Below are 6,000 nucleotides of genomic sequence, written 5' to 3' on the forward strand. Positions count from 1 at the left end.
AAAGTAACAGTAATAGTTTTGTAGTGATTGTAACAGTCGCTACGGTAAAGTAACTAAGTAGAGATCAATATGTGAGAAGCTCGTAGGCATTGGATCAGTAATGGATAATTATGTCGGATGGAATTCCTCATGCAATAGTTATAATCTAGGGTGACACAGAACTAGCTCCAGTTCATCAATGTAATGTAGGCATGTATTCCGAATATAGTCATACGTGCTTATGCAAAAGAACTTGCATGACATCTTTTGCCCTACCCTCCCGTTGCAGCGGGGTCCTATTGGAAACTAAGGGATATTAAGGTCTCCTTTTAATAGAGTACATGACCAAAGCATTAACACTTAGTGAATACATGAACTCCTCAAATTACGGTCATCACCGGTAAGTATCCCGATTACTGTCACTTCGGGGTTAACGAATCATAACACATAATAGGTGACTATTGACTTGCAAGATAGGATCAAGAACTCACATATATTCAAGGAAACATAATAGGTTCAGATCTGAAATCATGGCACTCAGGCCCTAGTAACAAGCATTAAGCATAGTGAAGTCATAGCAACATCAATCTCAGAACACAATGGATACTAGGGATCAAACCCTAACAAAACTAACTCGATTACATGATAAATCTCATCCAACCCATCACCGTCCAGCAACCCATCACCGTCTATCTACGGCGGTGAGCATCATGAAATTGGTGATGGAGGAAGGTTGATGATGACGATGGCGACGGATTCCCCTCTCCGGGCCCCGAATGGACTCCAGATTAGCCCTCTTGAGAGAGATTAGGGCTTGGCGGTGGCTCCGTATCGTAAAACTCAATGACTCCTTCTCCTTGATTTTTTCTCCCCGAATGTGAATATATAGAGTTGGAGTTGAGGTCGGTGGAGCATCAGGGGGCCCACGAGGCAGGGGGGCGCGCCCCAGGGGGGTGGGCACTCATGGACATGGTGTGGGCCCCCTGACGTTGATTCTTTCGCCAGTATTTTTTTATATATTCCGAACATATTCTCCGTGAAGTTTCAGGTCATTCTGAGAACTTTTATTTCTGCACAAAAATAACATCATGGCAATTCTGCTGAAAACAACGCCAGTCCGGGTTAGTTCCATTCGAATCATGCAAGTTAGAGTCCAAAACAAGGTCAAAAGTGTTCAGAAAAGTAGATACGATGGAGACGTATCAACTCCCCCAAGCTTATACCTTTGCTTGTCCTCAAGCAATTCAGTTGACAAACTAAAAGTGATAAAGAAAAACTTTTACAAACTCGGTTTGATCTTGTTGTTGTAAATATGTAAAGCCAGCATTCAAGTTTTTAGCAAAGATTATAAACTAACCATATTCATAATAACATTTAGGTCTCATGTTTACTCATATCAATGGCATAATCAACTAGTGAGCAATAATAATAAATCTGGGATGACAACACTTTCTCAAAACAATCATAATATGGTACAACAAGATGGTATCTCGCTAGCCCTTTCTGAGACCGCAAAACATAAATGCGGAGCACCTCTGAAGATCAAGGACTGGCTAAACATTGTAATTCATGGAAAAAGAGATCCAGTCACAGTCATACTCAATGTAAACTAATAGTAATACATGCAAATGACAACGGTGCTCTCCAACTGGTGCTTTTTAGTAAGAGGATGATGACTCAACATAAAAGTAAATAGATAGGCTCTTCTCAGAGGGAAGAAGAGATTTGTGGAGGTGCCAGAGCTCGATTTTGAAATAGAGATGAATGATATTTTGAGTGGTATACTTTCATTGTCAACATAACAACCGAGAGATCTCGATATCTTCCATGCTACACACATTATAGGCGGTTCCCAAATAGAATGGTAAAGTTTATACTCCCCCTACCACCAACAAACATCAATCCATGGCTTGTCCAAAACAATGGGTGCCTCCAACTAACAACAATCCTGGGGGAGTTTTGTTTGCAATTATTTTAATTTAAGCATGGGACTAGGCATCCTGGTTACCAGCCATTTTCTCGTGAGTGAGGAGTGGAGTCCACTCCTCTTGAGAATATCCCGCCTAGCATGGAAGATATAGACAGCCCTAGTTGATACATGAGCTATTCGAGCATACAAAACATTATTTCATTTGAAGGTTAGAGTTTGGCACATACAAATTTACTTGGAACGACAGGTATATACCACATATAGGAAGGTATGGTGGACTCATATGGAATAACTTTGGGGTTTATGGAACTGGATGCACAAATAGTAGTCCCGCTTAGTACAAGTGAAGGCTAGAAAGAAACTGGCAGGCGAACAGCTAGAGAGCGACAACAGTCATTAACATGCATTAAAATTAATCAACACTGAATGCAATAATTCACCATCAACATAAATATCATGGAGGCTATGTTGATTTTGTTTCAACTATATGCGTGCACATGTGCCAAGTCAAGCCACTCGAATCGTTCAAAGGAGGATACCACCCTATCATACCACATCACAACCATTTTAATAGCATGTTGGCACGCAAGGTAAACCATTATAAACTCCTAGCTAATTAAGCATGGCATGAGCAACTATAATCTCTAATTGTCATTGCAAACATGTTTCATTCATAATAGGCTGAATCAGGAACGATGAACTAATCATATTTACAAAAATAAGATAGGTCGAGTTCATACCAGCTTTTCTCATCTCAATCAGTCCATCATATATCGTCATTATTGCCTTTCACTTGCACAATTGAACGGTGTGGATAATAATAATAGTGCACGTGCATTGGACGAAGTTGGAATCACCAAGCATTCAATACAAGGGAGAAGACAAGGTAACATGGGCTCTTTGTTAAGTCAATCAATAATGCATATAAGAGCCACTTCAGCATTTTCATTATGGCCTTATCCTCTCGACCCCAAAGAAAAGAAAAGAAACAAAACTATTTACACAGGAAAGCTCCCAACAAGCAAAAGAAGAACGAGAAATATTTTTGGGTTTTCTTTTAATTACTACTACAAGCATGGAAAGTAAACTAGCTAAAAGCTAGAACTAGTTTTTTGGGTTTTTCTTAAGGTTTTTCAAACACTCAAGAAGAATGCTGGAAAAGAAAATAAACTAGCATGGATAGTACAATGAAAAAGTATGAGCACCGACAACTGGAATGAGTGTGTGAACATGAATGTAATGTCGGTGACAAATATGTACTCCCCCAAGCTTAGGCTTTTGGCCTAAGTTGGTATATGGCCACGGCTGGCCTGGTGGATATCCAAAGTTGTAACCGGGGTCGTACTGAGATGCAGCAGCTACTGCTTGACGAATAGCAGCTTGGAGGCAAGCTGACTCCGTCCTCATCTCGTACTCGTTCACCTCCTCCATGGTTATAACATATCTCCTTTTTGCCTGAAAGTCAAAGAAAGTAGGAGCAGGGAGAGTAACATGGACGGTGCGCCATCTGACAAAGATTAGTCAGTACTGGAGGAACTGATCATCCTCTCAAGAAACTGATGGCAAACCATAGCATTATAATCTAGATAAGCAGGAGGCAATTCTATATCATTCTCATGTATGGGTATCTCACGAAAATTAGCTACACGAGTTGCATAAATTCCTCCAAACAAGTCTCCACTTAAACTATTAAGATGCAACCTATGTGCAACAATAGCCCCCAAGTTATATTGTTTATCAACCAATACCGCACTCTTGAGGGCAGTAAGATCTGGAACGCACATGTGACAAGCTTCATCTTTACCGTTAATGCATCTACCCACGAAGAGAGCAAAATAATGTGTGGAAGGAAAATGAATGCTCCGTATGGTAGCTTGTGTGATTTCCCTAGATTCTCCCACAGTAATACTAGCAAGAAAGTCTTTATATTCAGATTTTTGAAGTTCACTAACATTGCCCCAGTGCGGGAGTTTACAAGCAGTATTAAAATCTTCTAGGTCCATAGTATATGATTTATCGTAAAGATCAAATAAAACGGTGTGAGAATTGTGCGAGATGTAAATTTAAACCTTCTCACAAATGAATCAGTTAGGTAGCGGTATTGCGGGCACTTATCTGACACGAAGCCCTCAAGATCAGTGTTACGCACATACGTGTCAAATTCTTCCTTGATGCCTGCACGGATCATAAACTCCTCTAACGGCCATTCGCAAGGCCGCACTTGAGCCTCCCTCGGTAGTTCATAGTCCGACTCACATATAGCGAGCCTAGGTGCCTGCTTTCTTGAGGAACCACCTTGGTACATTTTCCTAAACATATTTCTTCCTCTGAAAAATTTCTAAATTTTTTAGTAACTCAAAATAAAATTGAACCAAACTCAACAAGATAGATAGCAAGTACTCCCACAAGTGCCTAGAGGCCATATCATGCAATAAAACTACTTTTGACCACATAAATTTGACATGCAAGCTCAAGAACAGGGTCACCTAAGCAGCAAAAATTTGCAATAAATAAAGCACTAGAGCAAAAACTAATTGGACCATTGGAGGAGTCACATACTGAAGAACAATCCCCCAAAGCAGTTTTGTGAATGGACCTTTGAGCTAGGAGATCTAAAATGGCAGCAAGATGGGCTAGAACACGGGTTTGAGCTGGTGGAGGATTTTTTTTCTGGAGGAAGACGAAGTGTGTGGGTGCAAGAATAAGTGTAGGGGGCCCTCGTGGGGTCAATGAGGCAGGGGGCGCGCCCTCCACCCTTGTGGGCACATGGTGGGCCCCTGGTGTGTTCCGAGTTCCAAAAATTCTTAAATATTCTAGAAAAATCATATCAAATTTTCAGGGCATTTGGAGAACTTTTATTTTTGGGATATTTTTTATTGCAAGGATAATTCAGAAAACAGACAGAAAATACTATTTTTTTCTTTATTTAATATAAATAACAGAAAGTAAAAGGAGGGTACAGAGAGTTGTGCTTTCTAACTTCATCCATCTCATGCTCATCAAAAGGAATCCACTAACAAGGTTGATCAAGTCTTGTTAACAAACTCTTTTCGAATCGCATGAAACCGGAGAATTTTCGAATAACACTAGGTTACCTCGACGGGGATATGCATGTCCCCAACAATAAGAATATCATATTTCTTCTTGACAGTAGGTAGAGGAAATTCAAAACCACCAATAATAATTGTAGAAGTTTTTCCAATAGAATTAATACTGTGAACTTGAGGTTGTTTCCTCGGAAAGTGTACCGTATGCTCATTACCATTAACATGAAAAGTGACATTGCCTTTGTTGCAATAAAAAACAGCCCATGCAGTATTCAAAAAGGGTCTACCAAGAATAATAGAAATACTATCGTCCTCGGGAATATCAAGAATAACAAAGTCCGTTAGAATAGTTATGTTTGCAACCACAACAGGCACATCCTCACAAATACCGACAAGTATAGCAGTTGATTTATTAGCCATTTGCAAAGATATTTCAGTAGGTGTCAACTTATTCAAATCAAGTCTATGATATAAAGAGAGAGGCATAACACTAATACCGGCTCCAAGATCACATAAAGCAGTTTTAACATAGTTTCTTTTAATGGAGCATGGTATAGTTGGTACTCCTGAATCTCCAAGTTTCTTTGGTATTCCACCCTTAAAAGTATAATTAGAAAGCATGGTCTAAATTTCAGCTTCCGATATCTTTATTTTATTTGTGACAATATCTTTCATATACTTATCATAAGGATTCATTTTAAGCATATCAGTCAAACACATACGCAAAAAGATAGGTCTAATCATTTCAGCAAAGCGCTCAAAATCCTCATCATCCTTTTTCTTGGATGGTTTAGGAGGAAAATGCATGGGTTTCTAAACCCATGGTTCTCTTTCTTTACCGTTCTTCCTAGCAACGAAGTCTCTCTTATCATAACTTTGATTCTTTTATTGTGGGTTATCAAGATCAACAGCAGGTTCAATCTCTACATCGTTGTCATTGCTAGGTTTAGCATCAACATGAACATCATCATTAATATTATCACTAGGTTCATGTTCATTACCAGATTGGGTTTCAGCATCATAAATAGAAATATCATTGGGATT

Source organism: Triticum urartu, chromosome 7 (assembly GCF_003073215.2).
Source record: "Triticum urartu cultivar G1812 chromosome 7, Tu2.1, whole genome shotgun sequence".
Taxonomy (NCBI): domain Eukaryota; kingdom Viridiplantae; phylum Streptophyta; class Magnoliopsida; order Poales; family Poaceae; genus Triticum; species Triticum urartu.